The sequence below is a fragment of the Gallinula chloropus genome (genome assembly GCF_964237585.1).
Source record: "Gallinula chloropus genome assembly, chromosome: 15".
Lineage (NCBI taxonomy): Eukaryota > Metazoa > Chordata > Aves > Gruiformes > Rallidae > Gallinula > Gallinula chloropus.
In genome coordinates, this window is record NC_140100.1 from 12,294,432 (window position 1) to 12,321,164 (window position 26,733).

A 26,733-nucleotide genomic window follows, 5' to 3' on the forward strand; every position below is an offset into this window, starting at 1 on the left:
CAGTAAGAGATGTTTAATTTTGCACATGAAGGCAGGGCTTGCAATTGGAACATGTTGAACTGCTGTTCTTCCAAGTGTTCTTTGTGTAATTTCAACACCATCAGGAACATGAGGATTACCTTTGAGCACTTGGGTAAGTTTATTTTACTTACCTCTTCTTATATACTATTATTGCTATTACTAAGATAAAGGATGTGCCTGATCTGAGGTGTTTGCCACCACCACTGTGAAAATGCTCTTTAGGAATCAAAGTTTTGGACTAAAGTGATACTTACAGTTCTGGTCATGTCTTGGCATGCTCCTTTGGATATATTTGGAGTTTTTATACAGCTTGTAAAACTCAGACTTTCATGAGAAGCAGTGTGTCTCTGGGAGGTTGCTTTGTGTAGTGAGTGTGTAACCATACACCCATTACCATGTGTGGCACCTGGAACTCACAGGTTCTTATTTGCCTTTCCTTGTTTGGTGTCTTTTGCTCTTTTGAGCAGTGTGCAGATTTGGCAGTAGCTGGACCAGTGTCATGCATTTTACCACCTGGTGACCTGACGTGGTATCTTTGAGAGGGATTCCCAGTGCCAGTGTTTTTCCAGTTAACAGTTGTGGTTACATACTGGGTAGGTTTTTCATACACATTGAGTGCTCCAAAGTGTCCACTGAATGCACTATGAGACCACTGGAAACAGTAAGAAAAATCAAAGGCAGTACTTGAAGGCAATGTGTCGTGCCTTCTCATCAGGGCAGCATTGTGGCTGCATGAGGAGCAATTACACTTTTTGTTTCTTTGCAGTGTGCATAGAGTTCTTCCAAGTTGCTTTATTTGCCTAGATTTTATTATATTTGGCTTATAAATATTAAGACTTTTGGTTTATCTTTATTTCTTTGCTGCATTCTTTTAAGTATCAACTGCTGCTCTTTACTGAAAAGTAATTAAAATTGAATAAATGCCAAACGTTTACATTTTCTGTAGAGCTCTATGTAGATGATTCTCTATATTGGGAAATGAGAACTATTACTATTTGCAAGTCACTATTTTTTTTTTCTTTTAAGCAACTTCTATAATTAGTTCTGTATATAGGCTGCAGCTTTTTTGATTTATTTACTGGCTGTCCTATCATACTGCCTCTAATGTGTTGTTAATTTTTCTTTCATTATAAGACATTTTAAAAATGTGGTTTCTGTGAGGATGTTCGTTGCGTGGATGCTGCTGAATACCAACGTTATTGAAGTTGTACAGAGAGCTTACTAAGTTGACTCAAGGAAACTTCATTAAGTTGAATGCCTCTCTAAAAATGATATCTCTGGATTTAGTGTAATCTCTCTTTTATCTGTACTATTAAAGCATTTATTTGGCTGCTTTTTGCCTTGGGCTAGGATCTGAAAAAGCTAATTGCCAACTCTGAAAGTTATACACTTAATGAGTAGTTTAATATTTCTGTCTATTTCTTCATGAATTAAGCTGTTACAAAAGGAAACAACATATTTTGTATTTATATAAAGTAAGGGAAGTTATTTTATACTTAGTAGAGCAAATTCTGATACTTTGTCTTGGAGACTGCACTGGCTGGATAGACTTGAGCAGCCCAACAAGCTCTTTAGGAGTAACAGGCTAAGGCTGTCTCCCTTTGCCTCCATTCCCAAGTACGGACACCTCTTGGAAATCATAAATGCACCTGTTGTGGATTTGGTGCATTATATCTTCTCTGTGGATTGTGGATTTGGTGCCTCTTATATTTTCTTTACAAACATTGAGGCCAAGAAAATAAGTGTTTCTAAGCTTCTCCATCCCCCATGAAAATCAAAACAGCCCCATGATTGTTTGGTTCACAATTTGAAGTAATGGTGTTTTAAGCAATGAAGCAAATCAGGGCCCTGAAACACCACAGCACAGTCCGAGATCATCAGCGCTTGGTTATCTAAGTGGCCTAGTAGGCAGCTTGAAAACCCTGATTGCTTTGTAGTGTTTTGAGACAGGTATGTCCTTGTAAGTGTTAAAGCAGTAGTGGGATGTGCTAGAGACGTAGGCAAGGTTTAGAGATGGACATGGTATCTCTCATTATATATTACCTGTTCCTTCCCCTACATCCCCTCTGTGCCTTGTCTACCTGCTCTATTCTTCTCCTGCTATAGTCTTCATTCCAACCATTCCTGTCCTTGTAGATACTCTCAAGTTGCATTTAGTTTTTGAAAACTGCTGCTTTTGTTTGACCTGAAGATGACATTGTGTGGCACAGTTTTTTCTGATGTCTACCAGTGGGTTTAAGACTGCCAATTATCTACATACAAACCTGGCTCAGTCTATATGCTATATAAATATTTAATTCCCTAAATCCTATATAAGCAGGAAAATGAACAGTTTCACTCCATAACAATGCTAGATTTAAAATGGAAATCCTTGTGGAGTCCCATGATATGTTTCTATAATGAGCTCATCATGAAAACCATAAAGGTTTGAAACTAAATTTTCACTTTAGATTGTGTAAGAGCAGGCTTTACTGGGATGCATCATCTTACCAGTGAAATGATGATCAAAGCATGCTGTTAACATTAAAGTATAAAAAGACCCAAACAAAATAAAAAAAACTGACAAAACCAGAATGAAAATAATTCTGAGCTTCTGATTACTAACTGGAAATAATGAAGAGTAATCTTATAATGAAGTTCTATCTGTATCTTATCTCTTTGTCAGCAGTATGCATTAATTTGTTTCCATGGTTTTGCAGATAAGTTGCTTGTCTTGCTAAATAATCTGCTTTCATGCAGAAACTCATGTCTGTTTTCTGCTGAGTAAGTCTCTCTGCAGTCGTGGAAGATGCTCAGAAAGATTAAAATGAAATGTTAATAAAACAACTGAATATTGTATAAGTAGAATTGGCTGGGTATTTCTTGGTGGCAAAATCTGGGTATTAATGAATTAACTTTGCTTCATTAAAATGTTTTTTGGTGATGAATGACAAATTATTCTTTTGTTTATCATGTGCACATACTTTTCCATATGACTACTTGCTAAAGTAGTCACAACCTTCTTCAGTCCCCGCTGGGAGATATTTGTTATGTTCCTTAAAGAAGATCAGACACTTTCAGTTTTAAAAAAATATATTACTTTAAATAGGAGCAAAGGACCATTTTTTGAATAATTTCTAACCAGTCAGTAATTAGAATTTATCTAGAAAATTTACTTGTCACTGGATTAGCAATCTGTTGTATCGCATCAAACAATTCTCATCATGAAGTGCTGCGGTTTATTAAATGGTTTCTGATATACTTCCCTGTTAAGAGGGTTTGGTGGTTTTGGTGTATCCCTTTGCCAAAACTGAGTTTTGAAAATTCTGCATCCCTTGTTTTAGAGAATGCTTTCAGTGAAGACTAAAGAACGGGATGGATTCTCATGTCAAGTGGAAAGTGAGGTATTAGGTGTTTAACATAGCTCTAAATGTGTGTCTGTACATGGGTGCAGCTTACCTCATCGAGCCTTCTCATTAGTGTAGGCATTTTAGGCATTTAACCTGCAGAAATTTATAGCAGGAAAGAGAAGTCAGAAAGTAGTTGACTCTCTTCTAGGGGAAGAAAATAAGGAATGCTGAATTCACTCAGTTGTTTTAGAGACTTTGTGATTTGTAGACCATTCAATTTATTTTCCTTTTTCTTAGCTGGCATAATCTGTTAAAGCTGTCATAGAAAATTATTTTTTTCCTCTTTGCATATAATCCAGGTTTTTTTTACATTATTAGTAATGCTTTATTAGTTTCTATTTTAATGTTGCCTATTTTGGGGAAGTGGTAACAGTCCACAAAATAGCTTTTTCTCTGCCTCTAAGTCAGACTTGGAAACAAAGTTGTCCCTTAATGCCAGGATAAATCATACAGACTTAAGTCCTTAAAGTGACTGAAGGGACAAGAATGTCATATGATTTAAAAGAAAAAAAATTAGGAGAGGCTACTCTGTACAGAAATCCCAGTGACTATAGGGTCCTGCTTGCACAGCTAGGATTACATAAACATGTGCTTACTTCACTGTGAACCTCAAGAGAAGAGGAGAATGTGTTTAGAAAAAACTTGAGATTCTCCTTTCAATGATTTCAGTGCTGTGGGTTACTTCTCAAAACCCCCCGTAGTACTTCTAAAATTGCTTTAAATACAGATACAGAATAATGAATTTAGAAACAGAATTTCTTCAAGATAACAGAAGATTTCGTTTTTCTAGTAGCATATTCATTTGTATATCAACGTTTGAGTGTGTTAGCTGCTATTAAGTGTTTTCTCCGTACAAGTTTAGCACAATCAGAAACATGGCATCATCTCAAGGGACAGTTCCAGAAAGTCTAAAAATATCCATAAATATCTTTTGCTATGCAAATATGGATCATTCTGTAGTCTCCTGAAGCTTGTGCCCTGTGAAGAAATTCAGTAATGTAATATTTCAGTCCTACCCTATCAAACAGTAATTCCAAAAATTCTGAATATGTCAGAGAAAACTATGATGCTAAGAGGAATGTAATTAATTTTGCTGAGCCACAAAACTGACAAGGCATTACAAAAAATAAAACCAAACAACTATAAATTATTTTCTCCATTACAGAGCAGTGTGTATTCTTCAATGGAAAAAAGGGAGTGGAGAAAGAAAGTTACTGTAGATAGAAAAACCTGTTTTACAGCCCACTTGTGCTAATCTTTCAGTTGGCACAAAGTCCCACAATCACTATGTATCAGGTATTTTGAAAACGAACAGTTTTTATCTTATTTAACTCTTTTAAAACTGGAAAATCAGATACCACAGTTTTCTAGAATAATCATTCTTAATCATTTGCTTAGCAAAACAATTTATTAAGCAATGAAGGATAACGAACCATAAAGCTTTAATTTGCCTTTTTTAATTGAGTTGTTAATTAGTACCCCTCCACAGTTGGTAACTCCCAACTTGCTTTTTGTTGTTTCTGTTTCCAAGACACTTTGAGGAACCTAATCTGTCTTAGTTATTCCAAAAAGACACTTCCATGAATCAAATCTATAGGTGATTATGTTCTAACTGTGCTGGGGCCCCTGTGAGTGCATATTAACGATGTCAGTGGTTAATGATCAGGCAAGAAATATGTGAATGCCAGCAATGATTGTTTAGCAGAAATAGAAGAAATACCCCATGTTCACTGAAATTTCAAGTCTTGCAACGTCACTGAGGACAGAAACTCGCAGGCATGTTATCCTGTAAGAGCACTGGCAGGGGCTTTGTGTGACATTTTTGATGTACGAGCACTGCTGAGATCTTGTTATCCATTGTAATAAAATCTATCAAAGCATCTATTTCTTCTAGCTGCAAACATTGTTCATAACTCTTAGTTTACTGTTAGGGTAATGTTTGCTCCTAATTATGAATCCAAGCTAAGACCTTTCAATTCCTGCTTTTGTGAGCTTCACAGAATCAGGAAGGCAGCTTATTGGGTCATACAAACTGTTTGGTTGAATGGAAATGCCAAAACAAATGTTAAATATGCTTGATTTGCCTGTAAAATGCGTACAGTCTGGAATTGGTTGTAGAGTTCTCCTTGACTGCTGGAATGTGGGTCTAAAGCCTCAAAGAGAGCTTATCCTTTAAGAAAAAAATTGGATTTTCCACTTAACTGTGTTGATTCCCAGATTCTTTCCTCACCATGGGCTCTCTGCCTCTTCTGTCTTACATCATACATCAGTTGCCTAAAGAAATGGCTGGTGTAGCAAAGGCTGGATGATGATGTTATCCCAATTTACTTATTTTAAGCTGCTCAGGTAAATTTAATAGAAAAGTATTGAGCAGACAATTTGCAGAATCTGAAATTCATTTAAATGCCTTTTTGGTCCATGCAGAATAACTGCATGTTTAAAAGCAGCAAAGGTGCATCTGTACCCCATCCTGTGATGTTGAGCTAGTGCAGTCGAACCAGCCGTGGATCTGTGGTGTAGGGGAGCAACAGTTTGTGACGAACAGGAAAATAGGAGCTACAATTGTCATGCATTATTTATTTTTTCTTTGCCTAAAGCCCCTTCTGAATGGGAAAGATGCAGGGGATGGAGAAGTTAAAGGAAGGAATTATTTGCAGTTCTTTTAGCCTGTATAGATGTTTCACCACTATCCAAAATTTCTCGTAATCTAAAGCAGCAGCAGATGACTAATTTGCAGCATCAGGTTATGATGCCTAAGGGAACATATGCCAAGCATGAATTGATAAGACAGGCTGGTGAATTATGAGAGACAGATTGATTTATATGCCAAATATCAACTTTTTTAATTGAAGGCATGCCTTCCTATCACTAAGATGTCAGTCACTTTAGATGGGCAGAGGGCAGGAGGAGAGTGTAAGGTTTAAATGATATAGCACATAACTGTAAACAAACACATGTAAATACATGTGGAGAAGATACTTGTCATAATGTAAATTTGTAGGCTTCTTATAAGCTTCAGTAGTGAATCTTTCTCTTGCTCCTTCCCCAAAGGAATCTCTACAGAGCTTCAATAAACAGTGTTATTCCATAGATGCAGCCAATGTGATGGTCCCTGTGACAGCTGGAAGGCTGACATGCTGTTTGCTGTTGCTGTGACAGGGTACCTGAAGGTGTGAGACCACGGTTGTGAACCAAGCTACGTGGAGACTCTTCCTAACAGGCTCCTGCACGTTCTTCACCCTGCATGTCATCTGACCTGATGGCCAGAGGAGAGCCCTGAGTTAAGACACAGGAGGGCAGGGCTGCAGGACAGAACAGAGACTGAGCCAAGCAGGCTGGGTGAGATCTATGGCAGTGCTGAAGCAAAGCATATGCAGTGTGAGAGAAAGGTAGGCACTTGGTGCATGAAGAGCAGCGCAGGATGAAACCTGCTCCCCAGTTTATAGCTTTTAGGCAACTAGTTCTGTTCAGCTCTGTGTCTGGCAGCCGTTTGGCTCACAGGCAGTGTGCAGGGGGACGGATAACAGCTGAAATCTTCAAAACACAGTGGAAATGCAGGTATAGTCTCTTAGTCAGACATAATTTTTTCTTCTTAAATAGATGGCCTGAGCAACATCTCCTGTCCATTTTCTCAGTTAAGTTTAGGTAAGTGTTATAGCCTTGTACATGACTTGCCAGGACCTTGAAGTTTACATCTCTGTAAGCCTTGGGAGGTTTTAGTGGTATGAGTATTCTTTGCACTGTGCTGGAGGCAGTCTTGTCGTTTTGGAATCAATACTAATGAAGTAGATGTGTGGGAGCTACTAGGAAGTTTCCTTAGTATTAATAAATCAGTTACAGAAGGAGGTTTCTAAATGCAAAATTCAACTAAAACGTTTACATTCCTTTAGCCACAAGGAAAACATGCAGAATATGGATACAATGTAAATCAAATGTCCTTCCTAGATTCTTAAGGTTTTTTTCTTGCTGCTGCTACTTCACTTTTGTGAAAGGGAATTTAGTTGAGTGGTTTTGTTCCAGAGGTGTAATGAACTATCTCGGTTAGTGCTTGTACCTGGCATGAATATAGTTCTTCCTTGAGAATCTTTTAATAGGAAATAGCCCAGTAAGACTATTAAAAGCATAATGAAAACCTCATTCAGTTTCCTGTCAGTTTTCAGAGCTGTAAGTGGCTTCTAATTTGTGCAAGATTGGAATAGCATTGAAGAATTACAGTAACTAAGTGAAACACTCATTGGTTTTGCAATTTTCTGATAGCATCCCTTGTAATTTCTTGTAATGCATTTGTAGCTAAGTACAATGACAAATGTCAAGGCTCATTGTACTAGTTCTGAGCGCATCAGTGCTAGACCGGGAGGTGTAATGTCAGCTTCTATCTTGGGAAAAGCTGGTGTAGCTGCTGAGTGCTCTCCTGTTGCTAGTCATGTTACAGAAAGAATCACTGTTTTCAGGTGGGGAAAGTGGAGAAAATAATTGCTTTCCAGATATTTTTTATTACTTTGGCTATTTTTTTTTTTTTTAAATTCTAGTCCTGAGAGGCCTATTAAAAATTTAGGTTGACATTGAGCAAATGAATTCTAGATATCCATAGGTGTTTCCCACAACAAACCATAGAGGTAGTGGTTATTAGCTAAAGCAAAACCATATACTTTTAAGCTAGCATTCAGTAGCTTGCTTCTGGATGGTCATGTGCAAGAACAGCCTATAATAATATCCTCATACGAATGGGGTAACAAGTGATGATCTGTATTTGAGATAAATACAATTGATTCAGTGCAAATGCAAACCAAATGCAGTTTACTAAATGCTTGAAAAGGTGATTCCATACAGTGCAGTTTGTCTGAAGTAAATAAAATGAAGTCTTGCTGTTGCTCCCTGTTACGTTCCTGCACCACACCTTGCCTATTATACAAAGCTTGATATATGAGGGAAGGCTAATGTGTAAGATTTATGGATGTGGATAATAGCTTGAAGCTGCTTTTTCTCTGCTCTTGCAGTTGTGATGCTTGGATGGAAGAAGCTACATTGATTTTAGTAATTGGGAAAAAATAATTCCCTTTTTTGTTAACCTGTAATAACTTTAGAGTAGTTATGTGGTCAAAGAAAGAAGCCTTGATTAAAACAGTATTTAGTCGATTCCACCTGATTTGGTTAATTAATGCTGTTCTGAATGAGGCATGACTGGAAAAAAAAAAAAAAACCTTCAGCAAGTATTTATTTGTCAGAATGTCAACAACATTCATAAACCCTGAACTTACCCTGCTGCAGTTGCTTTTTGTTCTCCACTGGGCATGTTCCATGCCAAATACTCATGCAGCCAATCTCTGTATGCCATGTCAGAAGTTACTGAAAATGTCCTCATGTCATTTGTTTTCTTCCCTCACGTGACCCTAGTCATCATCCTCATAAGAACTATATGATGATTTAGAAGTAATAAGACTAATAGATTAGTTTGGATTTTGGTTTTGACAGACAGTTGAGTTGCCTTTGTGCATGACACAGTTCATGTATGATATTTACACAGTTCATTGTGTACGTTGCTTGCATGTGATATGTTTACTGGGAGAAAATAATTTCCCCTCTTAAATAGAAGAACAAGCAGTATTGCCATTTTCTCAGCTAAGGTCTGGGTAGTCAAATGTTACGGAAAATGGTATTTTTACACTTACAATCAATGAGGTATTGTTCATCATTGTGAATAAACAAGACTTTAGAGAAAAGAGAAACTTCTACGTGGAAAATACAAGGAAATTTATGTGACCTTTAGAAACCTGTTAAATCTCACTCTCCAGCATTCTTGCTACTCAAGGAAAAAAATCGTATCATCTTAGTGATTCTTCTCCAAAGATTAAAAATCTAAGACCATTGCAGTACTGTCTGGTCAGAATTATTTTCTAACCTGCATGTGACTGGATTTGCCTACCACGATGGGTGTTAGAATGTCTGCTTTCTGTTAAACACCTTCATCCAGCTAAGAAGCGGTCATCTTGAATGCTCATGAAGAAAGGGTTTAATTTTTAGATAGCTATACAATTTAATCATTTACCAACAAAATTACAATCTTAATCATGATTTAACTTTTTTTTTTAAATAAAGAACTAGAATCTTTCCTGATGCCTTTCTTCTGGGAACACTCAGTTCTGGAGTGTTTTGCTTGAGTAAAATGCTTCTGTAACAATGGCTTAATTTTTCTGTATAGGATAATGAATGTAACTCTTGAACTAGACAGGTTGTATGTAACTGCATGTGTGACTTCCATGTTTTTATTCTATTTAAAGCTGCTTAAAATATTGTAAAGATTTTCAAAATATTGTGTGCATCCTGTGAATGTCGGGCTACAGATCCTATCCAAAAATATGGTGATGCATCTGGATTATTTTTAGACAAGCCTAGTGCAGAAAGGAGCGTGGCACAAGTTTAGAAGTCACATTGTGGATTTTGCAAGGCATGCTGTAACATGTTGTGATTTGAGAAATGTTCATTTTAACCACAGTTGGTCTCTCTTAACCTCTGAAACACATTAGTACAGATCTTCATCATCACTCAGGGTCATTTTGCAGAATTGTGCCTATTTTTTTAATACAAGGACAAAGCAAAAGGCTTCTGTTCAGGAGGTTATTAGATGCATTTAAAAAGAATCCTAGGAAGTAATTTCTACTTTTGAATTTTCTAGCTAAGAAGAAAAAAAAACCCAAAATGTTATCAAATTGCAGAAAGGAAAACAGAAATGGAAATAAAGCCATTAATAACATCATTGCATATAGATCTGGCTGGCTAGTAATGTTATTCACTACTTGAACTAATTCTTGGTGGAAGGATGCTGGTCTTTATCAGGCCTGATGTCAGTAGGGCACGCAGGATTCTTCAATGACATTTGCAATGAACAGTTTAAGACTTCAAAATAAAATACGAAGAAATTGCTAGTTCTTTGTTTCAACCAGACTCAATGTGGAGTTACAATTAAAGCATTTAATATTTTGGGAAGGCAGTATCCCACAGTATGAGGGAAAATGTTGCAGGTCTGTTGACTTCGGTTAGGGTTTCAAAACAATTCTGTGTTGCTGATAGAAGTCTCTGGAACTGTCAGAATAAGACTGGACACCCTGCAGCGTTTGAAGATCCCACACAGACTCTGACAGTGCTACACTAGGATGGAGCTCCCAGTGTAAATGCTGAGCTTGTGGCTCTGCCAGCCAGGCCCTGCGGTGGGACGCGTCACAGCCCAGGTGCTCTCTAGGTTTTCCGAAACAATTGGTGAACAGTCCCAACTCTTTCCCTCTGTGTGCTCACTGCCAGAAGTTCTCTCGCTGCAGTGAAATGGGCACAGCAGCAGCTTAACTTAACCTCCCAGTACTTGCCCAGTAGGGTTTATCAAATGAAACGTCAGATAAGCCACAAGCTCTGTGCAATTTTGTCATGTCTGCTGCATTTCCAAGGGCGCTAGCTCTGTTACTGGTGGTTGTAGTATGGGTTGAGGTGATTTTTCATTTCCTGCTGATCTGATTTGCACTTGAATAAGCACAATGACTGATTTAAATGTGAAGACCGTGTGGACAGCAGGAACAGCAGCAAGTGATGCCAGGACAAGGAACAGAGGTGATGAAATAAACAGAGGGGAGGTTGTTGATAGATGGTTCCCACCTCAATCAGACAGTAAAGTAGTTGTGCAAGTTGGGGATAGGGAAAACATGCTGAGTGATGACAAACTGTCTCCTTGGCCAGCTTTCTTAGGTCAAAACTGCCGTGCTGCTTAAAAAAGCTCCAATCCTTTGTTTACCTAGCATATGGAGTTTTTATTTATTAACATTGAACCATGCTTTATCTAACCTTACTGAAAAAAACTGATCCAGAACTGAAATGGCTTTTTACTTCTTCAGTAGCACTGCCTCATGTTACACCTTCAGTGGATAAAAAAAAAGAAGTTACTGTTAACTGAAACTTTGATAGCTGTTCCATGATATTGTAGAGTTAGAATATATATATATTTTCAATAACTTGGTGCAGTTTGTGTTTGATAATGTAATCAGCTTTAGTATTTCATTTCTTTATGCTCAGTGATTCACATGCCATGAAATTTTTTCATTAAACTCCTTGAAGGGTCACCAAGTAGAGAATATGGAGGACCCCAGATACCTCTTCAGCATAATCAGTTTGCTTCAAATTGGCTGCTGGCCATGGTTTTACTGTGTAGATGGTTTAAATGGACCACTAGATTTCTTTATCATCTACTGCTGTAGAAAATTAATAAAACAGGAACAAATATTTAGTTGATGCTTAGGGCATAATTCTTCGGGCTGCTGCTGCTGTAGTTTCAGGTCTCATCACTTTGTCATGAATTTGAAGGAGTGTGCAGTAATAGTCAGCTTGCATAAATTAAGCATTTTAGACTTCTATAGGATGCATATAATAAATTTTGCATGCTCACTAGTTTTGGTAATGTCAGTATGTCATAAAATAGTCCACAGGGGTGGACGTAAGTCCCAATCTGAGAGCGAGTGAGGCTGGTCTGGCATCTGTCTGATGGCTGCTGTGGAGAGTGCTGCAAAGCCTTGGCAGTGCGAGTGCAGGTGCTAAAGTCCAGAGGCATATTTGGTCTAATTAATTAGAGTTGTTAAAGAGCTGTAGTGTGGGGGTACATTAGCGGGTCCTCTAGTCTTCTATTTAATTTCTGTCTGCTGTCTGCAAGCACAAAGACACTGGACAAAGTAGAGTTTTGCGCTTCTTTCCTCCTTTGGATCCTCCAATTCAAACGGGCTGAAAATTTTGGTTTGGGGTTTTAGGAGCTGGGTGGAAAGCTATTGAGTAAAATGAATGAGAAGCTTTAATCTAGTTGACTGAATATCAGACCACTAATGAACTAGTGTTGTGAAATATGTATAGCCATTACTTTGGTGTCTGAATTATCCTCAGTATCAAGTCTTATTTAAATTCTTAATAACCTTTATTAGATAGAGGAGAAAAGATTCTGCCCGGAAGCTTTCAACCTCCATCAAAACTGATAGAATACACTAATAAAATAATGTGCTGTGTTAAAAGTGAGAATTATAATATTGTCTAAGCTAAGCTAATAGAATAAATTAAATAATAGAGCTTTTGATAATTAATTTGAAGGAAAAATAATCTGAAAGCAGATTTTAAATTTTTTTATTGGCTGTAGTTGCCTTCATCAGATTGTGCCTAGAGAAATATTATGTGGCCATTGACATTCCTAGAGGAATGTTTGCTCCAAGGTGAGTCAGGAATGCTGCCGTGATTCAGGAAACCGCTTCTGACGTGACGTAAGATGAAAGTTGCATCAGCTCAAGTTTAGGTCAAAATTTAGAGGTCTCTCTGGAGTTTTTGTGTTTGTATCTGTTGTCCAGGTCATTTAATGAAAGAAACTCTCTCTTGTGGCAGGCCATGAAGGCAGTTACCTTTGAAACTTTACTGCAGGAGCTTGGCTGAAAGTTACTGTGTAATATGTGCCAGTTACAGGTTTTTCTTTCAAATTGTGGCTGCATGAACAACATAATCCATGTCTTCTTAAACATCCATAACTAACCAGATCATATTTTACTGTAAGGAACAGATCCCAGGAAACTTCCTCTTCTGACTGTACATAGAGTCTCTATATAATGTTCTATACAGGCTGTTTTGAATTCTATGATTCAAAGAAAACAGTGTCTTTCTGAGGAAATAGAGGGAGCATTCTGGATTTAAGAAATTAATAGAAGAAAGTGTTTCTAAGTAGTTTGTTTTTCAAAATATTCTTTAGACCTCTACTGTTTTGTTCTGGTCTTAATGGCATCATAGCCATCCAGCAAAGGAGCCTTTTAGCCACCCATTTTACAGTTCCTCAGTTGCTCGATGCCCACAGCGTTGAAAGCATATGAAAGTGTGGGATTCAAAATGGGAGATTTAATGTGCAGGAGTGTGGGTTATCTTGGCCTTGGAGGAATGAAGTGTGCTAATCAGAGGAAAAGAAGCTGCTTCCTCAGCTTTGGAGTTTTGAACCTTTCTTAATGAACCTGCAAATGAATGCAAAACTATGAATTTAATGCCAACTGCAGTTTTTAAGTATTTAGGATTTTCTTTATTAGAACCTGTTGACCTGCCTTGGTTCTTCGATATGAAAGCTACGCAGAGTTGATTGAACTTCTGAATGTCCTTCAGGAAACAATGAAAATGTCATTGTCAGATAATAATGGTAACATCTTCCATGTTCATCAGAACTGTGTTTATTTCCATTTCCTCATGGTTCTCTGTTTCTGTGTGCCTTTAAATGTTAGTCCAACATAAAAGGCTTTATTTGTAAGTTCAGGATGATGTTGAAATGGAACTGGTATTCACTGAGAAGCATGGGCACAGCAAGGCTTGCTGTTGCAGCACTGGTGGATCTCTTAGGAAATATAGTTGTTGTAGAGCAGCTGTGTTGAAGGGTAAGGATGCTGGATATTTGTGGATGCTGTTTGTAAAAATGCCAGGATTCGGATTTCATGAGCTTGGGCTGCACTTTGCCACTCCCTCCATTGCAAAACCCTCTGTTAAGCCGTGCAGCTGTGAAAAGTACAGTAGCTCTGTCTTGCTCTGTGTATCTGTTCTCTAGAGCAGACAAAAGCACAGGGAAAGAGGCTGTACTCTTCAAAGTATACTTACATTGAAGGAGTGCTTGGCTCTTTCTGTAGACCCCTTTAAATATTTACTCTTTTGTGAAGTAAATTACTGGAGTTTTTGAAAATGTTTTTAATTTCTGGGTTCTCTTTTTCCTCAGTTAGTTTAAAATGTTCTAAAGACCTGAAAAAATCTGAGAAGTCATGAAGTGTGTGGCCTTGCCAGTTGGTCTGTCATGTCTTTTCAGTACATTTCCAGCTGCTCTACAGTCACAGCTCACTGCTGCTGTGTTATTTGGGTAGTCATTGTGCAACAGGACTTTATTTTTATTGGCTTTGCTCACACAGTTTGCCTGCAGCAGTGACGCCACACATCTAATCTGAACTATGGCCTGCCACTGGGTGTAACTATACACCTTCTGTAGATGAAGAAAATCTTGCTAATAGTGAGGAAACCATCAGTACTGGTAGCAAAGAAGTGTGTAGAGCAAATGCAGTTGTATTCGAGGCATGCTGCCGTGGTTTGCATGGTGCAAAAGCACACCATTCCCAGAGCAGTAACACATTTGTCTGTGTCTTGTAAAAGGCCTCAGTTTTAAGAAAATTGTTTACTTGAGTTTTCCTGAAATGGAGGGTTGTCTGAAAGCCTGACAGAATAAGCACATCTCAATAATTTCTATTGATGTATTTTTAAAGGGTCCAGATAACCATGTGGATGGCTCCTCTTTATCCAGAGCTTCCAGGGTATCAAGGAAGCCAAGATATTTTTAAGAAAACCCCCAGAAATTCAGTTAATTTAATGGGATTTACTTGATGCTTGTAGTGGGATTAACACAGCAAAAGGAGGTATAAATATAAACTCATCTGCTGGGTGTGTAGCACAGAGGTGACGTGGAGGGTGGCAAAAAGAGGTAAATGCCCACCGAGGTGCTTGGTCCCCCTGCCCCCAGCATGGGTCTCCCCACCCCGGGCAGCAGTGTGGCTGGCGGCTCTGGGCCTGGGGCTGCTCTGCGCCTCCCCTTGACATCCCCTCTGCTGGTTCTCACTCTCTTTATTCCCTCCTCTGTTCTCTGTCTGGTGCTTTTTGCCCTTTCTCAGCTGTGGTTTCCCGGCTGTGGCATGGCTGGAACTGGCCACATCCTGGCAGGGGCCCTGCTGCCAGTGCTGGGTATGGACACCTGGACAGTGACACACAGTGAAATAGTTGTCTTCAATTCTTCTTTATAATTCTAAATTGCTTCTCTCCTTGGATTCTCTTTAGTTATTATGTACAGGTATATAAAAAATAAAATGGATGCAAATGCTGTCAGTCTTCACAAGCAGTGGGGCAAAACTTACTTGATAAAGCATATAGAAATTTGGGGATGCACTACTGATTTATGTGTATGGGTTACACCCTTAGGGCTTGAGTTGAGCGCTTGCATTTTTCAGTGATGCAAAGAACACATGTGAATTGCTAGTGGTTGTAAAAACTCTGTCTCTGTGTGTGTATACCTGCTCTTTATTTTTTTGAGAATGGCTGGCCAACTTAATAAACGCCATCGGTAATCACAGTTTAATTCTTAGGCCTACCCTGTGCAGCTCTGTTTTATTGCTGAAGTTATTTTTATGAGAAATCCATACCTATTCTGCTTTTGCTAGTGGTTCGGTCTGGGGGAGTTCCCCCCCCGGCTCCAGCTGTCAGTACTGCAGACTCAGCCAGGGAGCTGAAAATCCTTTTATTCCTCACTAGCAATAAAAGTTCAACACATCAAATTATCTCCCCATTTATTACTGTGCCACCTCATCAAAAGGCTACTGCAGGAAAATTTGTGAGAAGTGATATATCCTGCAGATATAACTGAGCCAAGACATAACCAAGGGTCTCTTAAAATAAAAAAATGTAACTCTCAGCTGTTCTGCTCTTGGTTTTGTCCTATTGCTCACCTTTCCCCCAAAGTTGTCCTTTGTTTTCTTTCCCCCCAGCCTTTCTGTCCCCATTTGCTCTGTCTCCAGCGATCCCTCCTTTAATAAGGCCAGAGCAGGCACCTACAAGTAGTTCCCCAGTTTGATCAGATCTCAAAACCGCACCTTCCTCACTTTGCCTCCATGACCATCTGGTTTTTGCCTTGGCTGCCACCTTGACTTGGGCAGTGGTGTGGTTCTGTGCAGAGCTGTCCAGTAAAGGTCTGCCTTTTTCCAGCACTTTACAGCTTATGGGGACAGACCAGCTTGGAGCAGATGGAAGTGCCTGTTTGGCAGCACATGTTTCTTGACTCCAGTTCTGAGAAGTACCAACCATGCATGCACAGCTGGACCATGCTACACGTGCACACCCAACTACAGGCAGTGGAAGTGGAAGGGAACAGTCTGAAAACCTATAGGAATTTGGTGTCCTGTGAGTTCCGTAAGGCACAGTGAAGAATGTAGCTGTGTTGCAGAGATGTGAGACGTAGTGAAAAGCCTTGTAGGTTTAGACTAGCTGAATTTTGTGCTGGAGCTCTTTTGTCTCACAGAAATAGGTACTTTTTTTTTCAGCTTGTTGGAGATATGTTGGCTCTGTGAAAAAGCAGCTGAGCTTGAAATCAGATCCTGCAGTTCTCCTGGGGGCATTGGGTAATAGAAGTTACTGAGCTTCTCCTGGGATGCAGTTTTGGGAAAACTGCTCTCTAGTCTTGCCATCTTACTTTGATTCATTTGCCTCAACCTTTGAGGTAAATACCTATCTTAAATGTACAGAGCTACTGATAGACCTTTAACCATCAGTAAACAGGGATGTTGTAACTATTTAAGAAGTTAGACATTTAAATGAAGATTTACATCAGTATCTGGTTTTTAGTATGGAACCACCTAACTTTAAATCTACTGTTAGTAGGAATTGGAGTGAATAACATACTGACCTTAGCAGCAGCCAGACTTTCAGGCTTCTATTCTTTCAGCTTCTAAGACTCCTGTATATGTTTCTCTCTTCCTTGGCTAGAAGTATGCCCTCTTCTTCCACTTTGAGTCATAATCTTTCCTAATGCTTGCTTTTTAACAAGGGAGGCTTAGTTGGAGAAAGTCATGCATTTCTACTCAGTTCAGGTATATTGTTAAACAGAGGGAAGGTTTTGTTTTCAGCTCTGTAAAGATTTATCATGATGTATTGCATGTTGTTAAAATTTGTAGCAAATGTTATATACAAGCCCTGAAATATTTCTAATTAAGTCTGAAAATATAAGCAACAGAGTAAATTCTGTCTGATATGTTTATGTTCTTTGCCTCGTTTTGCTTTTACAGAAGTAGGCAATTAAAACGTGTCTATATTACATTGCATTAGAGTAAAACTTAAATTTGCATATGGTGTTTTGTCGTCTTTCATCTTTTAAGCCATATTCCTGCTTATCAGTTGGTTTTATGATTTTAATTTCAGGTTATCTCTATTTATGCTGCTGTGTGCCTGACATGCAAAGCAGCCTAAATTTATGCTGCCCTGGCATTGTGACAACTCACTTGATAAAAATTTAAGAGGTAACAGAAGTAGCATTTATAAAAAACTTCAATCTTTCTGTTTCTATGTAGATATATTATTTATTGGAAGAGGTAGATCGTATACCTTGTAGCTAAATGTTGTATACGTGGCATATTGCTCGTGGCATTTATTGCAAGCTGCTCAGCAGATCAATACGTAGAAATAAACCCAGAAATTTCCCATAGAATTATGTCATGCTCATGGAGCCTTTTATCTTGGATTAAATTTGGATCTACCCTGTGATGTAAGGGTGCTTAGGGCCCACAGTGCTTACTGTATGTTACAGTGTGACTTCTGTTTATTGATCAGCTTTTTTGTAGCGAACAGAAGGTAATCCATAGAAATCAAAGAAAACTAATTGTCGACTGTGGTAATTTTCTCGTGCTCTCTTGCTTTAGGGAAGATACAGGAGAAAACAGTTGTTAAATAAGAGCATATATTTAAGTGTAGATTTCACAACTCTGGTACTTCTCTTTTTGTTTCTTGTGTACAGGCTTCTCGATACATGCAGGACATGGGGCAATGACTTGTGTAATGGATTTAATTGATGTTGGACAAAAAATTGCCTCTGGAAAATGGAAGAATTCAGGCTATTTGGAGCTTAATAATGCCTGCTGTTCTGGCACTGATTTATCTGCAGTGACCTTTTGCAGTACAGTTCAGGAGACAAGAAGCTTCAAGTTATTTTTGTTTCCCCCAGAAAATGTTTGAAACACCAGAGAAGCATTTATGAGAGAGCTCAGCTTATTTCTGAGTTTCTCTTGAAAACCTCTTTGTCAAAATACATTTCTCTTTTTCTGACAAAAAATACAAACTCAGATATAATGCCAATCTATGACACTGGATGACACAAAAAAATGTAATGAAAGGAAGATTTTGAAAATTATTTGGTAAAATGTGTAAATGAAACCCCAAGCCTGGGGCTTCTTTCTTAATGCGTCCAAGTATAAATCAGTTAGAACTGTTAGGAAACTGCAAAAATCAACACGTCAGGTGAGCTGATGGCTTTTGTGCTGGGTGGTAGAAGATCAGTTTTGGTTTTTCAGCTGTTATGCTGTATGTATTTCTTTCCAGTGACTTCTGTCATACTGTTTGGTTTAGCAATGTAAGCTCAAAGGACAGCAGCTCCTCACATTTGTTTGAATGTACTTAGTCTGTGAAACAGCAATTGAGATCAGTGTGTTTGGGGCTGTGATGGCCTTGGGACACGTACTAACTGTTAGTTCAGCTACTTTTGAAATGAAAAATAAAAATTTGAATGGACCTTTTAGATTTCTGGTGGTTTAACCCCAGTTGGCAGCCAAGCCCCATGCAGCCCCTTGCTCACTCCCCTCAGTGGGATGGGGGAGAATTGGAAGAGTGAAAGTGAGAAAACTTGTGGGTTGAGATAAAGACAGTTTAGTAGGTAAAGCAAAAGCTGTGACCACAAGCCAAGCAGTCTCAGGACTTCATTCTCACTTCCAGTGGCAGGCAGGTGCTCAGCCAGGGGCCCGCTTGCAGGTGGGATGGGGTGAGGAGCAGGAAAGCCCTCTGCTCTGTGTGAGTGCTGCTCCACAGGGATGGAAAGATCCCTGAGGGACCAGCATGGATCCCAGCACAAACCCAAGCCACAGCCCACATCAGCTACAGTGAGAACATGAACTCTGTTCCAGGCAAACCCAGCAAAAGATCCTAGCTTACAGTCAGAGGAGACATTTCCTTACCGTTAACCGTTTTTAAAAGTTTTTTTTTCTACTCAGTCAGTGAATTCACTGTCCCCTTTGCTGTGTTCCATTCATCCAAATGCATCTGCGTGTAAATCAATGAATCCATCAATAAAGCCCTTTGTTACAATAACTTCATTTCATACTCAGGTAGTAGGGATGCATGCACAGTGATATTAGAAATGTTTTCCTTTGCCTTAGACAAACTAGGTAGATTCTGGTAAGAGAGCTTGTATAGCAGACTTTCAGGTTAAACTCTTTGGGTTCTGTTATACTAAAAAGGAGAGAGTCTGTTCCAAGATCCAGGGACTCTGACCAGCTCTTGAAATGTGTTATACAACATGCTTAAGAGGCTTGCAAAGTTGTGCAAATTTTAGAATAACCCAGCTACATGAAGTATAGCATGAAAACAATGTAAGTGCCTCACTGATCACTTTCATCTTGCTGTTCCCAAATTTTGGGTTCTGTATTAAGTATAGGTAGGCTGAGAAATCCATGGAAGCGTGTTTTGCAGTTTGTCCAAGCTAGTAAAGGAATTGGGACATTGCTTTAAAACGGATTTGCAGAGATCATGGTCATGAGCAACTGCATGACCTCTTCTCATCTGCACTGTTAAGATACTTTTATAGTGGACAGACTTAACAAGGAGATTGTCAAAGTGATAGTCTTGTCATGCACTGAAAGCTTAATTAACAAGGAATAAGTACAAAAAAACCTTGTTTAATAGGAAGGACAATTTAAACTTTAATAAAATGGACTCACCTGCAAAGTCATGGCAAGTAAGAACCATAGTACTTTTTACATACTGTACCTTATTTCACATCCAGCTGGCCTATCAATTATAACCTGTACTCTACAGATGGTGCAATATATCAGAATTAAGTCAGTCAGTTAGTTTGTTCCCAATTAAGTGCTAATACTCCCAGTGGAGTATAGTTCCCAGAGTCCAAGTTAAGTGCCTGTCTTCTAATATCCCTTTATGGCCTTATTTTGTCATTTTAAAGAGATGTCCTGTTGTCTAGGCCAGAACTTACTCTGACTTGTTCTTCCAAGTACTACCTGCATTGCATTCCTCACTTTTATTTGGAAGTCAGGCAGAGGATTTGATATTTTGGGGGCCTGTGAGTAGATGCATCTTGCAAAATGATCTCAGGGTAGATAAGGGTAAGTAAGTTGGCACTACAGCATGTGTGACTTTACACTGTATGTTTAGGTGCATATATGTACTTGCCACTACAAAATGTGAATGCAAGCTAGTGTTCCAGTGTCCAAGCAGTCCTTTCATGGTTCGCTTTGCGAACTTGCCTCCTGAGGGTCACGGGTATTACAGGGCTTGCTTTTTCAGTGACTTACTAGATGGGTTACTTGAGCTTGTATTTTACTTGTTCCATTTATCCTCTTTGACTTGGCATTACAAGTCATTTCAGGGTTGCCACTAATAGATTGATATACAATTCCATTACACTTCTTTCCGCTTGTAGATCGTAGTCTTTGCCCAGTTAAAGGCTGGTTAATTTTGTGACACCTTTTTTCTCTTGAATCTAAATGTCAGGCTGAGACTGGATTTGGTCACTTGATCTAATGGACTTGCTGTCTTCCCCTGTTAGTCTTTAAAGTGACCCTCTGTTGAGAGGAAACTCTTTGGCAGAATTTGTGTTCTGAAGTGACTCCAGAGATTCCAGGCAATTACATGAGCTTCTGAATGTCTTTATTTAGAAGTTTAAAAGGCATGTTCTTCTAGTGCTGCTTAAATTACCCTTGTGGATTTGTTGCCACACTATGGGAAATCTCCATTATAGCATATTCACTGAATTGCAGTTACTTCAGCAGTGTCTTAGTTATGCAGAGATGTATAAAGACAGTTACCTGTTTAAAATTGTTTGTCCTGAGCCCTTTCTTGGCAGCCTGTTTTATAATTTATCAGACAATGAGATAGAAGAATTGTCATGTATAGTTGTTGGCAAAAGCATGATCACTGGTGCACTTTTAAGTGCCACCAGGAATTAAAGTTTGCTAATGTGAATTTACTGCTAATTATTTAAATGTAATTAACTTTGGATATAATTTTTGACCAAAAAAAAAAAGGAAATGTGGATGTGAGATAACATATACAAACTTTCTCAAACAGTATTTCATAAGGAGAAATCATCATGTAGTTCAGTGTTCTGTGGTGAAGGCATTTATAAGGGATCATAATGCAGATGGGATATGATCCACAAAAATCCAAGGTTTATTAGAAAATTACAGCTTTACATTTCAGCATAGTTTCATGGGTTCTGCCAATTCATCCCTCTTAAGATTAAGGTATTTTTGAGGGTGGTGTGTGTGTGTGTGTGTTGTATTTTTATTTGCTTTGGCTTTTTGGGTTTTTTCTCCCCTGTTTTGATGGCTTAATATTTTAGAAACGTGCTGTGCTCATGAAAGTAAATGTATTGATTTTATTTGCATCAAAATAAAATAATATCTTCATTTTGAGTTTTATTAAATAGTTCTAAGAGCCCCTAAATTATTCTATACTGAATACATATTAGAAACCTTTATCTGGCACATTTTTTAATATGCTTTTGTTGGGTTTTTGTTTGTGTGGGTTTTCCCCTCAAAGAAATAAGTAGTGCTGTGGCCAAGAGCCCAACTGTAATGGACTGTGTTATCTTTGCCATAGTTCGTCTTTTCCATGGTATTCTGTATCCTTCCAGCGTACAGTAAGTGAAGTGACGCCTGACCTGGGGTTTCAAAAGAGAGCTCATGATCTTGCTCACTGGGTGCAACTAGATTTTCAATTTTTGTTGTAATATAAATTCATAGAATAAAACCAGTGAAAACTATTTGTTGAATCTTTAAAACATGAAGCAGTTTTAGAATGCTAATCACATGGAACACTTTAGGGTGTGCTTTTTACTTCTTGAGCATTATATTTTTATAAACAGTTGGTAATTCATATTTTAAAGTTCTTGAATGGAGGTGTCATATTCCACAGGTGTTTTCAGTAGCAGCGCTGGCGCATACATTGTAAGCATATTCAAATATATAGAGGCTATAAATGGACTATGCTAACTTCTTTTTATTGTGTATTCATGCTTTTTGTAGAGTCCTCAGAAATGTGTGACTCTGAGTTCTGGTAGAAGGGAAGTGCTTCATTAGATGCCATAGCTGTCCTATCATGAAAAAACCAGGAGGTGATGATGGAGCTTGGTGTAAGGAACGTAATGGTAATTATGTGCCCAGGTACAAATTATGCACCTCACAAGCCTGTGTCTGCAATATTTCTTAGTAAGCAAAATGTGGTTTTGTGAGCAGTACAGAAAGGTACTGATGGGCTCTCAGTAAACAAACTGCCAGCAGCTCAGGTTTCTTTATTTCAACAGGACATCGCTCCAAGTTCTGTGTAAAAGCCTTAATGACTTGACAGAAAAAAAGCTCAGTGTGCTTTTTCATTTAAAAGAAGGAAAGAAACTTGCTGATAGCTGTTTGCTGATTTTTCTAGCTATTAAACAGCAAAGCTAATACTTGAAGTATTTAAAGTCTCTGTGAATGTTTAAATACATCGAAGTGGAGAAAGAAAAATAACAGCTGGAAAATTATCTGCACAGCTTTTTATTGAAAATGTTTTCTGCTTTGCATCATTTTTAATGTCAGATGAGAAGTTAGTCACTACCTTGGCTGTTGGATAGAACTTGCTGAGGAGTTACGTCTTAAGTAATACACTAGCTCAAACTCTGGCAAGGTGTAATTCTGTCTTTGTGGCTTGTAAACAGCACACGGCATGTACCTTGGTAATTACATACAGCCCTAATGCCTGCCATTGATGCATCTGCTTGGGTCTGGTAGGTATGACCTTGGATTCACAGGAGATGTGTGCCACTGAAGGAGCAGATGGAGTCCAGGCTGGGTGTCCCACAGTGTCTGAAGTGGCACGGGGCATTGATGTTGAGATGACTGACCACAGCCTTGTAATGCAGAGCACCTGTCCTGCCAGAGGTCACTGTAAATGTCTCTGCAAGGGATGTTAATGCATTCCAGACAGGAAAACAAGTCAGGAAAACTAACTGGGGCTTTGATTTGGTAGGTCCTAAAGACTGGAAATACCAGTATAAGTGCATGAACGTGACTCTTGTCTCAGTTACATCCTGTGCCTCCTGCTTGCATCCAGCATATGATTTCCATTTTGCTCTTTCTCCTTTTGGTCTCTCTTGTCCCGGTTGGACCCTGAGTTGTGTCAGGGTAACACACAATATTTGTTTTGACTGAGTTTTTGATTTTGCTTTCTAGCATAGAGGTGTACTTGGGGCATGTTATATGCTGTGAAGTAAAGCTGGAATCTTCATCAGGAGTAAGAATGTTAGTCACCTGGCTCCCTTTCATTTCCTTGGTCATTCTTTTCAGTCTTGGATTTAATTGCTTGTAATGGGACAGTGAAATGAGTAAGACAGGGCTTTTGTCTAGAATACTGGAAAAGTGAGAGAAAACATGGTAGAAGTCTTGAATGAAGCAGTATCCTTTTAATGATTCTTCTCAAATCCTCAAAGGCCCACAGAGGGTGGGAGTCCATAGTTGCCCCCTTACTGTATTGCTCGGAGTGTGTTTGTGGATTCTCAGTTCTTGCATAGGAAGCTTCTGCTATGGAGCTCTGAGACAGGTAACTGTGTGGGCACACGGCCGGGGTACTGGCAGTGGGTTCTGGGTGGGATACAGTAGGCAAACTATGGCAAATGGGATGGCTCCAGCATGAGCAAGCGGGGCCAAGGGATGGAATCTGTAGTTTTCCTGTAAGAGTAGTAAAGTGGAATGAAAGGATGGGGAGAAAAGTATTCTGGGATTTTTAAAATCATTTTTTAAATAATAATTTGTAAGCAAGGATTGAAAGGAGCAGAGAGAGCACGATAATTGAAAGGTAGTTTCTGAGCATTGACTGTATTTTATTAGTGTACATGTTTGCTGCTAAAATCCCATTTAATAATGGAAGAAATCAGGGCATTTTAGGTAACTCAGTGCCTTTGATAGCTCATTGAAGCTCATGAGGATTTAAGAAATCTAAATCATGTGACTTTCTAGACACTCTTTGATTAATGCTGTAAGTAAAGGAAGTTTTGAGCAGTTGTAGATGGTTGAGACTGGGGAATAGGCAAGTTATGGTATGGAAAAGTAAGTACGTGTGAGGTCTTGATACTTCAGTGCAAAAAGGTAATACCTTAAACAGAAAATGGAGATTAATAGAGCAAATTGTTTCATGAAAACCTGAATCCTCAGCATAAGATTCAGTTTAATGCTTAAAATGAAAATATACAAGTTCTTCACAATAAACATGGGAAATGTAATATAAAATTAAGGATTTGCAATAATAATAAATTATTGTAAATAGTAATAATTATGAATAACAATCAAAAAGGATGCTGTAAATTGAGATAATTATGATACATTTTACAATACTATTTGAAAATCGAAAACCAAAAAGCTGAAAAGGAAAAAATGAGGCTTGAGTGAAAAACTAACAAATGCATTAGATTTGGAAGTTATGGTCTAGGTGACATTCATTTATCTGAAAGAAATGGGAAAAAAAATCAGGAAGAAAAAAGCTTTACTCCTTGGGTCCTTAAAAGAGGATAAGTTGAATAAGGAGAACTGAATTTATTTTCCATGTTAAATAATTCCTCTTTTAACATTCATTTCTCATACACAAGGCTAGTGCAGTGAATCATTCCCTGTTCACATGTAGATACCTTTACCATGCATGTATTGTTTGGAAATATGTCTAACCCCATTAACTGGAATTGGTAGTGGGCCATCATCCATCTTCCGATAAACCGCATGAAGCGGGAGCGTAGACTGTGATAATACGGCTTATAACCCATGTCAAGTCAAATAGCTGTTTATATCTGACTAATGACTGGGGTGGAGATAGAAGTTGTATTTCTTTTCCAAAGGAACCTCTGATAAGATTAGAAATGTCCTTCACAGTTGCTGCTTTGTCCTTTAGCCACTCACCCTCCCTAGCCAGTTCTGGTAATTAAGATGGGACCATTAAACATGCTGTTATCCATAAGGATAAAGGTAGGGAGACTGCCTGATAATAGAATCAATAAGGAGGATTTTGCAATGCTCTTTTCAACTGTTCTAGAGATTTGCTGAAACAGAGCTAAAGCTGAAATCCAGGGGCAGTACCTGTCCACTATTCTGTATTCCAAACTATTTCTATTAACGATAAGCAAAACCTTAATAAGAATTTTCAGTGGTTCTGGGACATAGAAAGCGATTGAAGGTGATTTGAGGCAAATATTACGCTGTGATAAATCTTGCTTCCCCTCCACCCCATCATGTGCCGAAATGCCACTGGTGTCAGCAGTGGTATATGCCACATAAACAGGAGAAAATTGATTACAAGACTTGGGTTTGAAAAGATTCACTTTTTCAACAAGTTAATTTTGTGAGCAGTCATCATCTTAAGTCTTGTCAAGTGGACATATTTAACAATTAAGAATTACAACTTTCCTTATTTTTCACACTCACTTTTGAGATGGGAGCTATAGGTGTTACTGTTAGTAGTATTTACTCCTCGTGTTTGTTCTTAGTTAAGATCCTGATGTTGCTGGGTACCATTCAAAGCTTATATCCATATGGTTCCAAATTATTGACATTAACACTTAAATAGTGATTATTTGTAGAAGGGAGGATTAATTAACCTGCCTATTTTTGACACCCTTGGAGCCATGTCTGGAGCATCACATCCAGTTTCAGCATTCCAGAAGAGGGAAGATCCTGAGGGGAGGCTGGAGCATGTGATGATGTGGGTGAGCACTGTACTCAGCACTGCCCAGAGGGATGAGGGAGAGGCAAGAGAGGCCAGTGTGTGCACGGAAGGAGAAGTACGGAAGTAAGGGCTGTAAGCGGTGTGGACAGAAACATTCATTAGAGACGGGGAAGTGAGGAGAGGAAATACCTTCACTGTGAGAGCACTTCGCTACTGGAACAGGTTTCTCAGCAAAATTACAGGCCTACTGTCTATGAAGTTATTGAGAATATGACCAGAAAAGACAATGAGGAACCCTATCTCATTGTGAAGGTAGCTCAGATTTCAGCAAGAGGTAAGGCTGAGTGGCTTCCAGAGGTTATCCTGCCGGCCTCAGTTACTCTTGAGTTCTGCTTGTCCTGGTAAGGATACAGATGCGCATAGGGATCTGTGTATTTCAGTGGCAAGGCTGAGCTGTTGTGCCCATATTCACTGCCTTAAAGTTGTGGGAAAAGCAGTAAAAGAAATTTCAGTGATGCAAGTGCTGTGTGAGTCAGTTTTATTATTAAAGTGTTTACCCTAGTTACTTGCTTCACATTCAGCATGAAGCTCTAAACTGACTGTGTTCTAGTGGCAGCTGGATTATTTACTTTTCAATTTGCAATGCATTTTTAATGACTGCACAGAATAAAACATGGAGTATTTGAGTAGACGAGGCAATTTTGATAAGTAGAATTAATAACCTGAAATAAGTGTTTATGGCTAGTGTCATCTTAAGAATGTAGCCCTGAAGGGACGAATCTCGTAAGGAAAAAGT